The 13303-nt window shown below is 41.1% G+C and overlaps 1 protein-coding gene across 1 annotated transcript in view; it reads left to right on the top strand.

Annotated features, from left to right (window-relative positions):
* Nucleotides 1–13303, top strand: part of Cdkal1 (CDK5 regulatory subunit associated protein 1 like 1) — a 532156-nt gene that overhangs the window by 289343 nt on the left and 229510 nt on the right. The window lies entirely within an intron of this gene.

Below are 13303 nucleotides of genomic sequence, written 5' to 3'. Positions count from 1 at the left end.
TGAATAATTAATTAATTCCACCATGTATATTCCTGGCTGGCCAGGAACTCCCTGTATAGACCAGATTGGTCTCTAATTCAGAGATCTGCCTGCCATCTGTTCCTGAGTTCTGGGATTAAAGGTTTGGGCTACCACACTTGGCAATTTTTTTTTTTTTTTAACTTCACTGTTTTTTTTATGTCTGTATTAGCATATGCCACTTGTGTGAGGGTACCTGAGGAAGGCAGAAGAGGGTGTTGCCTTCCTGGAGCTAGAGTTACAGGTTGTTGTAACTCTAACCATAAGCCACTGCATTGTGGGTGCTGGGAAGCAAGCTTGGATCCTCTGCGGTAGCAGCAAATGCTTCGGCTACTGAGCTGTCTCTCCGTCCTCCTTCTCCTCACCATTATTTAAGGTTTCCTAAGTTACTTAGTCCCTGGTACCTTGCCATGGTTCTTCGTGGTGTGTGTGTGTGTGTGTGTGTGTGTGTGTGTGTGTGTGTGTGTGTGTTCATGTAGTTAGTTTCTCAACAATTAAATCTTACTTGGTTTCCCCAGTTTAAGACTGCATGTAGTTGAGAACTGCTAATATGTTGCAGTAATTTTGAAGTAGCAGTCAGTATTTATCTGGACTGCTTAACTGTGTCTGTAAAGATTCTGTGTCTAAGTTTGAAGTGACTTTTCAGTTTGGTCATTTTTTTTTTTCTGGAAATAGTGGGGGACCAAGTAGAATCAAAGGAACGTGGGACTTGAAACTTCAGGATGCTCTGGGAGTGAAGGAGAAGAGTGGCGTAGAGACTTCTATACCTCAGAGTTTAACCTTTAGCTTAGGCAGCCAAATGTCAAACTAGAAAAAAATTGGGCATATATCCAAGGAACTGTGGTATCTGATGACAGATAGTACATAAAGCCAAGTAAAGAACACGGACAAAAGAGCAATTGTTCGAATGAAAAAGAGCAGTCTAGGATCCATGATTAGTATTAGAGAAACATTACTGTAGATCTGGAGTCTGGGCCCCACGCCCAAATGCTGCTAGTCACGTGTACAGTAAGGAAACAAGTCTAGGTTTTCATGAAGGATGTTCTTTGCATCACTTTTGTACAGAAAAGTTATATTTCAAAAAGCTAAAAGCAAATTTTGCTGCCCAAATGCCAATAGTTATTTAAACATTGAAAAGATTACGTGAGGGATGATGGCGAGAGCTGGAGAGATGGCTCAGAAATTAAGAACACTTACTGCTGTTCCAGAGTCAGTTCATACCACCCACACTGTGTGGCTCCTAACTGCTTATAATTCCAGTTTCAGTGTACCCCAGGATGCCCTCTGCTGTGTGTGTGTGTCGACCAGACACACAACAGACACTCACCCAATACATCTTTTAAAATTTATTTCAGTGGGCTAGCTGAGAGTTCTGTTAAACAGGAACCTTAATATTTTAGAAATCCTTCAAACAGTTGACGACAAACTGGTAATTGTAAGATATGATGGAGACATGGTTCAGTTTTGTTCTTCCCATTTTCCCTGCTCAGTCTTTCTATAGACGTGATTTATGGAACAACTTTCATGCTTCATACAGTGTCAGCTGATTATAATTTGCTATTTTAAAATGAGTCACCAGCATGTCAACTTCTACTTAACACTTTGACTTAACACTTGAGAAAGCAAGTGCTTTCAGTTAAAATGGAACCATGGCAGTCTCGCTGTGTTTGCAGTAAGTGTGAGGCACGCGTGGCAGAGGCCCGGCAATGTGCTAGCTGTTGCTAGCTGTGTCTTCAGCAGGAAGGGGGTTGGGCTTCACTGATATGCAATTGATGATAACATGCCAATTCCTTTAGATTGGGAAAGAAAAGTTGATCTAGATTCTAAAGTAGTTTTGACAGAGTTCAGATAGAGAGTAAATACAAGGAAAAGAATAAAATTGCTCAAAGGTGTCAAGCAAGTTCTTCTTGGACTCAATCCAACACTTTAATTGGTAGCAGGATTGTAGCCGCAGATGCTGTCTTCATAGCACTTGCCCGAGAGGTCCATATAAGCTAGTAATTGACTTGTTGGCCTCCCAAAGGTGTTCTAGAAAACCTCATAGGAATCAAGAGTATTGTGCAGTGTAACTTTTCTGTATCTGGGAAACACCAAATGGCTAGTTTGTTTGTTTTTAAGTTTTGTGGTCTTAGCAGAGTCCCAGGAATGCTGGGTTTGCGCCTTCAACTCAGCTCCATCCCCAGCTCAACATGATAACAAATTCTAATTGTCCTGACATTGCACTCTTTTATTCTTTGCTTTAAAACAGTCTTCCCTTTCCTTATTCACTGTCGTTGTCTTAGTCAAGAGTACTCAGTACACGAGCATGAATGACTGAATGAGGAAGAGCTTTCCTCATAAAAGAAACTGTGGCACCCACAGTAAAACAGCAAAGTTTGAAGTCATGACACTGTGACCAATAGAGACAGCAAAGGATGATGGTATACATGAGCTTCAAGGATAGGAGCACGCCCCACAGAAAGTCATGGTTTCATGAGTAAGAAAATTAGTGATGCAGGTAAATGTATCTCCCAGGGAAATAGGCCATCCGAAGCAACAGAAGGAACAAAGGCTGGCATAAAATTTAAAAGTCCTGGCCCTTTGGAAGTAAGAACTATTAAACTCTTAGCATTTTAACAATACCTTCACACCATGATGGTACCTGCATCCTCCTGTGGTGCAGATCCAGGTTGTGATTGGCAAATATACCCTGTACAGCACAAAAGATACCCTGGGCTCCAAGGCCCAAAGGGCTTTCAGAGATATCAACTTAAGATATTCAGCCATTTGCTCTGCAGTGCATCTCTCTTCTTCACTGTTCTCTCACTAGGTGATATCACTCAACAGAAAGGAATGGACTTACCTAAGATGCTAAGAAGTCAGCAAGAAGAAAGAAAAGGGGCAAGGTGTTGAGGAGGGCAACAAGATGAAAATAAAAAACAATAGCTGGCAGGGCAGTGGTAGCACAGACCTTTAATTGCAATGCTTGGGAGGCAAAGGCCCCTGATCTCTGTGAGTTCAAAGCATGCCTGGTCTACAAAGCAAGTCAGGATTACACAGAGAAACCATATCTTGAAAAATAAAAGATAAAAACAGACGAACAAAATCCAAAAGAAAACATGAGGAAAGGAAAGAGGACGAGGGATTGAAAGGGTTGCATATGAGCCTACTACTGAAATAGCAGTGCGGAGCTTTAGTGTCCCGGAAGAGAAGATATCCTGATGACGTTGTTGTTGAAACATGGCCTCTTGTGATACTGGAAGATGCTGCTCACCACAGACTTTAGTTAAGAGACTCCTGATCTTTTCACATCCATGTGACTTGCTAGATTTCCAGAGTCCCTTTTGTGAGAAAGCATCCTCGAGTACACGCACATCCACCCGACAGCAGGATAAGGGGAAGTTTCTTAAGGGCAGCTCCAGAATTTCCACTGTTTGAAAATATGGTGTGGAAAAGAGATCAGCATTAGTTGGCTCTCCATGGAAAGAGATGGCTTGGTCAAGATTCTGGCGATCTGTTTGATACTTTCCGTAGTAGATACTGAATAAATACAGAATAAAGCAAGCAATGCTTCACTATTAGCATGCAGACCAGGAGTAAACTGTCCCTTTGGAACATCTAAGTACCACTTTTTTTTTTAATGTATTGCCTTTAAAATCATGCTTAGAAACTATTGACAGAATTGAAGAAATGTAGCTATGAATGTATGTGCTATAGTTATATTTACCTATGATAATAGAAACAGTAGATACAACTGAGAATGAAAAACGCTTTTCCACCTCAACATTTGTTGGTGCCTCTCTATCAGGACAAGTTAGCAAGAAGCTCTTTCTTGTGTCATTAGGTATCCTTAACACACTTCAAATTCTATCTCCATTCTCTTGTTGCTTTAGTACCCTTATAATACCAGCTATAAATCCTCCATGCATATTTAAGATAAAAATCCATACTCCTGAGATTTCTTGCATTGCTGTGTAAGACCACGGCTGGAAATGTGTTCGGAACACATATGTGTTGCCAGATGTGCTAAGGAAGATCCCCCCACTCCACCCCACCCCCACCTCCTTGAGCAGCAAACAGAGATGTTTCCTGTTGACACCATTCATAATATAACCCTGGCACACTCTTCTTTCAGGAATGCTGCCCTTATAGCTAATAAAGAAGCTTGCGCATTTGGTCACATGTGTGAGGACATTGCTTAGTTTAACCTTTATATTAATATGCTGCCCATACCCCAGGCATTGCACACATGAGCCCAGCAAGATGTGAGATTAGTGGCAGTGATGGAGTGGACTGCCAAGACAACACTAGAGATTGAGGCCAACTTTGTCTAGGACTGAGTAACAACAATCAATCGGTATGGTTTTCCAGGGGTGTGTGTTTTACACATAAAGAGTGCTTTCCCTATAGCATCTCATTCATTCTCACAGTAGTTAGCTGTGCAGATGCTACTGCCTGCATACTATTGGCCAACCCCCCCCAGTCTGAAGAAGGTCACATCACTGGCTAAACCATGCAGCCAGATCACTACTGAGCTGGTTTCTCATCTTGTCTCATTCTGAAATGCTTTCTAACACTCACCACTTTGCAGACGCTCACAGCAGATCTGGGCCCCATGCCTTCTGGTTAAACCTTAATGACTTACGTCCATGTCTTCCCAATACAGCCATTGTCACCTTCTGGGGAAGTTTTCCTGCCTGGCTCTGCATTTCAGCACCTGTGCCACACACTTAATGTACACGGAATGCTGCGGCAGTTCTAAGTTTAGAGCTGGTCCTCAGCTACCTGCCTTAGATACTAGAGTACTCTCTTGTATCTGCCCTGAGGGTCAGCCTGGGGAAGAGATTGGGATGGACTTAAAAGTCAGCCCATCCCTCCCTTCTTCTCTCCTTCCCTCCCACCCTCCCTTCTTGGGGAAACTTAAGACATGTCTTGTTTTGTGCCTTATGAAAATACCCACAGTGATAGTATCGTTTGATTCTTCTTCTTCTTCTCCTTCTTCTCCTTCTTTTTCTTCTTCTTCTTCTTCTTCTTCTTCTTCTTCTTCTTCTTCTTCTTCTTCTTCTTCTTCTTCTTCTTCTCCTCCTCCTCCTCCTCCTCCTCCTCCTCCTCCTCCTCCTCCTCCTCCTCTTCCTCCTCCTCCTCCTCCTTCTTCTTCTTTTTTAAGGGAAGTCTTGCTTTGTAGTTTAGGATGGCTTGGAGCTCATATATAGCCTGAGTGGCCTGGTTTTTGTCATGGTGATGGGATCTGCTGTTATATGTTAGAGAAAATAAGGCTCTTACCTGGCTCCTGAAGCTGTAGCTCTCAGGACCCTTAGTATCCTTCTTCTCTTTTTTCTTACCTTCAGTGTTATGTGTAATCTTCACTAGGGAACTGGTTAGTGTATAGTTGAGGAAAAATAACAATACACAATTTGCCTTGGCTCTAATTTTGTGGACCGGCGAATGGAAAAAAGTTATTAAAGCTGCTGAATTGAAAGGAAAATGTACTTTTATTTACATAATACTGTGTCCAGCATGGCTTGGTTCTGGCAATGTGACCGGGGTGGAGGGGGTGACAAGGGAGAAAAGAAAGGACAGATACAAGCAAAGAAAAGCTGAGTTCATATGGGCCATTTCTGGTGGAGCTACAGCAACTGCATCACAACCCAGGGCCTCAGCATGCTTGTTATGTACAGCACAGAGTGAAGAGTGAGCTAGTATCTGCAGGGCTCTGTAGGCCAGTAGCCTCAGTCTGTAACATTTGGGAGGAGCAAGTTGCAGTTGCTAGTTTTTGTTCACACACTGTCAATATTTGCACTCTGACCAGAGGAAGGATTCGGCGTCCCCTGAGCTTTATCCCAGAGGCTGAGGAGTAGAGAAGGCTTTGCCATTCTCATGGGTCTGAGGCACTGGTTCTCCATACGGCCATACCCATGTTGGCAGTACGCAATTTCTCAGGATTTCATTAGCTTTTCACACGTTCACCCGAGGCCTCCTTGGCTCACTAAGAAGCCATTCTGATAGTCTTTTATTAGGATGACTTTAAAGTAACAGTTTGTTCATTCATTTTAGGAGTCCTATATGTCTCAAATTCAGGACAGAAGTTTAATGAGCCCTTTCAGCTTGCTTAGAGAGGGCAGGTGGGCTCACCTACACTGGGTTTTTTATTAAGAACTATTCTTACATTCAAAATATGAATGAAATAAACTACATTTCAAATTTTATATAGTTTTATAAAGTATTGTAGGAAATGATTACTATGTTCACATTAATGTTACACTATATTTTATTTCTTGATTTGCATTGAGTAGCACTGTTGAAAGATTTGCACTCAGTAAGGGTCATGGTCCTACAAGTTAATGCAAACAGGAGTACTTTCAACACTCCCTATGCTTTTGTTTGGAAATATTCTAGTTACTGCAACAGCCAGCCTCCTACTACTGTAGATATTAGCATGCTTGTTTTTAGCTAAGTGACCTTATCCTTTAACCTAATTGTGCGCTTACCAGAACACATGTGTCTGCTGAAAGACAATGGATGCCTGTCAAGGACTTTGAGTGCATAGTAATTTATGAACATTAATAATATGTTTGGCTTGGCAGACTGTTTAAAATGCCTCATAATGTCAATATAATGGCAGACTCAGTACCTGTTGTGCTTACATTTTATCAAAGCCGTTCAGAATTTCCAGCGAACAGTTCAAATGGGGTTTTTACAGCATCTCCTCCCCCAGGATTGATACTTTCCAGAGCAATAGGAAAATATGCAACTTGATTCTGTACTGCTATATGCTAAATATTTTCTGGATTTTGACAAATAAAAGTGTGTGTTGGGTGGTTTTAAGCAAAGGAGGAGGATGAGGAGGAGGAAGAAAAAGAAAGAAAGGTAGAAAGAAAGAAAACATTTTTATTTCTGCCATCAGCATACATGTATGGTTTCACCTGACTGCTGCAGCATGTTAATACTAGTGCTCTTTCATGCTTAACTCCAGCATTTGCAAATAGACATCAGAAGATTAGGACTGTCTCTGAAAGTGTGGCAGGTAATAGTTTATGCCCATCTGAAAATTGTGAGGAAGAGGAGGGAGGAAAGAAACTAATCGGGAAAGTTCATATCCATATATACACACATACGGCTTGATAAAGGAAAACATCTCCATTATTAGCCTTCTGGTTAGATCTGTGGGGGCATTTTCTTGATTGTGTTACCCCTTGGTACATGGTCTTGGAGTATTAAGAAAGTAGGCTAAACAAGCCATGGGGAACAAGCCAGTAAGCAGCATTCTTCCGTGGTCTCAGTCTCACTTCCTGCATCCAGTTTCCTGCCTTAAGTTCATGCCCTGACTTGACCTGACAGACTATAAGCTGTAAGATGAAATAAACCTTTTCCTCTCCAAGTAGGTTTTCATCATGATATTTATCACAGCAATAGAAAGCGAACTGATTGTGTGTGTTTGTGTGTGTGTGTGTGTGTGTGTGTGTGTGTGTGTGTGTGTGTGTGTGTGTGTGTGTGTGTGTACACCAGAAGGGACCATTTGAATGGAAGAAAGGGATCATTAAGATGTAAAGAAGAATCATGGAGAATGGTAGTATAACAACATATATGGAAATGCCATAATGGAGTTTACAGCCAGCTCCCATGTGGTAGCTCACAGCCATCAGTAACTCCATTTCCAAAGGTTACCGTGCCCTCCTCTGGACACTAGGCATGGACACAGTACTTATACATACTTGCAGGCAAAGTATTTATACACATAAAATAACAATAAATAAATGTTTTTAAAAAGAAAATGCCCAGAGTCAGGCAGATCTCTATGAGTTTGACGCAAGCCTGGTCTACAAAGCAAGTCTAGGACAGCCAAGGCTACACAGAGAAACCCTGTCTCAAAAAAATAAAAACAAAGAAACAAACAAAAAGAAAAACCCAGAATTTTTATACACTAACTAAAATAATAGAGCAAGTTTGTCAGCTTTTATTCAAAACCTAATTTTCTGCCCTTTTGATTCCTCCTTGGGTCTGGGTTGTCCAGTTCAGCAGCCTCAGTCAAGCCTTCCACTGAACTGTTAGCACCTTCACGAGATCAGCCTCATTGTTCATACAATGCTTGCTTGTACCCTGGTCCAGCCTCTAGCGCCAAACCAACCCAAGATGCCTTAGCAGTTCTCACTCAGCAAGAAGTTTTAAGTCATCCATTGCTTACTGAGCTTCAGTTTGGCATGAGATCTGGATGGCGGAGCCTCTAACTAGCATGACACTGACGGACTTTGACATGAACAGACAAACTTGATTTCAGGGCAGAAAACTCTGTTTTTTATTGCTCAGCTCCTCCATACGTATGCTTTTGTTTTGGAAATGCTATTTTATATTCATCTTCTGGATATGTTTTAAGGGGAAAGTGAGCTATTTTGTGGATGAAACTCGTAAGAGTGGAAACAATTTTGGATATCTCTGTCTTCCTGGGGAAAACAATAGAAAAATGCCTTGCCTAAAAATTGTTTTTATGCCTTTTATCCTTTATAGAGAAATCCTTGCCCTGCAGGCTTCACTGCAACCCTCGGTTCCAATTTCTAAATTATACAAATATTCGTAAGAGTCTCAACCAAGTGTGGGCAAATCATTTTTTCTTCTCCTAAGGCGTCTTCATCCACATTGTGTGACATAAACTTCAGAGTGGTTACCCTAGGGTGGTTTCATCCATGTTGTGACGTAAACTTTGGAGTCCTCTTCCCAAGCGCATAGCTCTTCGTCTCTACCCTGTGGCCTGAGTGACTGAATATGTCATGAAGTACTGTCCTGTGTGCGTGTTCATCCCAGAAGAGCAGAGGAGTGAAAGTGGAAAGTCTTAACAGGCCCTTTACAATGCTTATATGAAAAACTGAGGCCATAGTCTAATATCTTGGACCATATCCCTTCTTGTATCTGTTACACACACATGCACGCATGCATGCGTGCTCATGCATGCACGCACATGCGCGCGCGCACACACACACACACACACACACATACACACACACACACACACACACGTCCTCTTAAATATAGACAGGCACTTCAATAGTTTTCTTTCATTGTAGGATATTTGAGAAACCATGGAATTTACATGGTTCTTTTATAGCATACAGATTTTCCTATTTCATCTTTAATATTCTGGTTTGCATTTATATAAGAGGGCCTAAGATACAAGTATGACTTCATTTTTATTTTCATTATTGAAAAGCTTTTTCAGTTTGCGAAATACATTATTTCTTCTGAGTAGCTGAGAAGGCCTTCAAGTCACCTGTAAAAAATTATTATAGTTCAAAGAGAAAGATGCACCATGTCTGAGTTCTTTCTTCATGATTCATTAGGGATTCTACTTATGCTCAGGCCATTAAGAAAAGTGACCATTGACTTCTAAGTTCACAAGCTCAGAGAATCGATGGCACACAGACAGTCAACATTCCTCAGTAATTTTTCTCTGGATTTCATGGTTCTTTCTGTATTGATGTCTTTGCTCTGGTAGCCTTCTAAAAGCCACCTTAGGCACTAGTGAATTCACCATTTAATAAAATGAAATTCTCATATTTTATATCAGTCAGGTAATAGTCTCTGGTGATTCATGGTGTAGAACAGAAACTCTGGTAATGAAATTAATGGTTCATACAATTGTTGAGGGACACTTTACCTAAATACACACACACATGCACACGCATGTATGTATGAATGTATGTATGTATATATGTATGTATGTATGTATGAATGTACGTACGTACATATAGGGACACTGCCTTTCCCTTCACCCCACTGTCTTGATTTTCCTTTCACAGAAATAATACATGTGAAAATGTTAAGCTTTTGCAATTCTGGTCCAGAAATTTTAAATGTCACTTAACAATAAATAACAACTTTTTCCTAAATTGGAAACATTGGAGTTATTTTTACGGCTGAGAACACCTTCATTTGCATGTGCCTTAGCAGGAGTAGAATAGATGATCACAGGCACAAAAGGTCTACATAGAATAATCAGTGACTTTTAGCACAGGAGGATGTAGAATATGGACCAATACAAATCAATCTGTTTAGAACAACGTGGAAAGTTTGCACATGGTTGGCTAATTTGAGAGGTGTTCTAGTTAGCTTTCTATTGCTGGGATTAAATACCTTGGAGAGGAAAGGGTTTATTTCAGTTACATGCTCTTCTCTCTCACAGTCAGTCCCTCATTGTGGGCAATCAGGGAAGGAACATGGATGCAGGAACTGACGTAGAACCCGAGGAGGAATGCTTCTTACTGGTTTACTCCTCTTTACTTGCTCAGACTATTTTCTTAATACGCAGAACTACCTGCCTGGGGGATGACACCACCAGCAGTAGACTAGGTGTTCCCACAACAATTACTAATTAAGAAAATATACTAAGGGTTGCTTGCAGACAAATCACGTGGAAGCATTTTCTCTAGTGAGAATCCCTCTTCCCCAGTGGCTCTAGCTTGTATCAAGTTGATGTAAAACCAACCTGCAGAATAGAGAGTCTGACATTTATTATTTGTTTATGTTTTTCTTTTTTAAAAAATATCTTTTTAAAATTAATTAATTCATATTACATCTTGTTTATATTTTTCAAGACAGGGTTTCTCTGTGTAGCCTTAGCTGTCCTAGACTCCCTTTGTAGACTAGACCAGCCTCGAACTCACAGAGCTCTGTCTGCCTCTGCCTCCCCAAGTGCTGAGGTTACACTGTGCACCACCATGCCTGGCCATGATTATTTTTATAGGATGTATTTTTTTCGTCTTAAAATTTCTATGAGAAGTTTGCTACCTGTAAAGGGAAAATGTGTAGATGAATGTGGCTCTAACAGTTGGCAACAAAGAAGTAATCTTGCTAAAATCTAGCATACAGTGGAGTCTGAGGCAGGAGGATTCCCATTAGATTAAGGCCAGTTGGATCTATATAAAGGGATTTTTGTCTCTAAATAAAGGAAAAAAGGAAGTCTTCATAGTTTACACGTTAAGCTATCCTACCGCATCATGTTGAATGTCTGCCTATGTTTTGATCCGTTTAAATGTTAGATATTATACTTTGACTTGGTTTGGCTTCTGTATTTCACTCTTACTAATTTTGTTTTTCAACTTCTCCCTCGGTGCCCTTATGTTTAGCGAAACTACAGTACTAGTAACAGAAACTCGGTTGGGAGTGTCCCTCAGCTGGTAGAAAAAGCTTTGCATTATATCCTCAGTTCTGTATGTCCATAATCCCATCGCTTGGGAGGAGGAGGCAGGAGCATACACAGTCCACGGCTATCCTCAGCTACAGCAGTTTGGATCCTTTGGAGCTGGAGTTGTCGGCGGTTTTGAACCCCTTGATATGGGCCTTGGGAAATGAGCTGGAGTCCTCTAGAGGAGAACGGCAGGGCACGTTTCAACCACTGAGCCATCATCGCTCCTGCCCCTACTTAACAATTTGGATTTCTAGGCCAGCCTGGGCCATGAGAGATCCTGTCTCAAAGGGTGGGGGGGGGGGGGGGCACAACAAAGAAAAAGAACAAGAAAAAAAGAATTGTTTCCATTCTGGAGACTGCACTTCTACTCAAGGTGCTAATAGGGTGAGCACCTATGAAGGCCTGAGAGAGTTGCCATAGAGCTTCCTGATCTGGGCTGAGTCTAGAGTTGGTTTTGTCTCTCTGTCTCTGTAACACAGTTCTCTCTTCTAATTCAGAGCGACCCCGTTTTCACTTGATTACCTCTACCCCACTTCTTAACAAAAGCCACATTAACAGACATGAGGGCTTAGGACTTCTTCCCCAGGTCCCAATCCTAATTTGCAGCGCTCTAGTTTGAATTTAAGTCAGCTTGGTGAGAATAGCATTTCCAACCCTGCTGGCAAGGCCTTTCCTTCCCTCTTGCTTCTGAGCCACTCTCAGTGCTGCACTCTGCTGAGTGCTTGCACAGGTAGACTGTCTTCATATGCAGAGTGATCGTTGTCAAGGCTTTTTATTTCTTCACATGGATTGGAGTTTTCCCTGTGCCCTTTCCTGTCAATGGAAAGGTATCTGTTTTGTGTCAGAGAATGGCAGGTATGTCCCCAGGTCTGTCAGTCTCTTGTCTATCCAGGAGTGTGTCATTTATTCACATTTGAGCAATTGCTTCTCAGAACAAAGAAGTTTTGCTTCATGGTATTTTTCTTTCATCCCACTGACTTCCAGCCTCTACTTTCTTTAGATATTAAAAAAAAAGAAAAAAGAAAATCAACCACTGACCTTCCTGAGAGCCCCGTGCACATGCTGAGCTCATTCTGTCAATGGCCCAGGTGCTTTCTCTGCATTTGACCTTCAGTGCTTTGCTTATGCAGTATGGAGGTCGAGATACTGCCTAGGGGAGGAGAGATTCTATGGTGCTCTCCTTCAATAAGAAGGTGTTGGCATTGTTTGTTCAGGTGTTCTTTCTCCTTCTCTCCCTGGACTTCTGAAACATTGCTGTTATGTGTTCCAGTCTGTTTGTTGGCCAGTGACGTGGCTTCATGGAAACCCTATATGTTCATTTTCCTATATATTTTTCTTCTTTGTGTCCATGGAGCCTCAAGTGATCTGTTGTTGGACTTATCTACTCCTCTGCCTGTTCAGCCTCCTGAAAAGTTGACATGAACTTTTACTTCAGCTCATAAACACTTCATAACAGAAGGGTGTGTTTGTTGGGTGGGGAGTGATGATATTCATATTATTCATGGTACGTTTATTTAGTGAGACATTATTCTTCAGCTTTCATCAAGTTCTGTAGGAATCTTTTTAGTTCTTTGATTGTATTTTAAACACTGATTGAAAGTCTTTGTATTGAGCTTAATCCTTTCTTGGTCTCTTTCTATTTCTATTTAGTATCTTTGTATATAAGCCAGATTTGCTTATCTACAGGGAGATTTTGGTTGCCGTTTATGAAAACCAGACATTAGAAACAGTATGGGGTGTTAGCTCTAGAAAGCAGGTGCTTAGCTTATATTCTTGTTGCTGTTTATAATGCCTTTATAGAATTAATGTTGTAATGTCTGTACCCCAGCTCTTGTATGACATCTCTACTTATTTTGATTAGTGATCAACTAATATTTAAAAAGACGTTTTTTAAATGCACAGAATCCATGAATTTCTTGGCTTTTGCAAAGGAGTCCTATATAAGCATTACTCCATGCCTCCGTTGCTTGGTCAGAGAGACCATTTAATTGTACCTTGGCCTTCATTTCCTGTTTATGGAATGGCTCAGATTTAGAGAAAGGTGAGAACTTAGCAACTCTTTGAGTTTTTACTGAACATTTGCATAACCTGAATTAATGAACGAGAAAACACACACGCATGCACACGCAA

This window comes from Acomys russatus, chromosome 3, assembly GCF_903995435.1.
Source record: "Acomys russatus chromosome 3, mAcoRus1.1, whole genome shotgun sequence".
Taxonomy (NCBI): Eukaryota; Metazoa; Chordata; class Mammalia; order Rodentia; family Muridae; genus Acomys; species Acomys russatus.
Note: the sequence above shows the minus strand (reverse complement) of the source record. Positions and strands in the feature narration are given on the sequence as shown.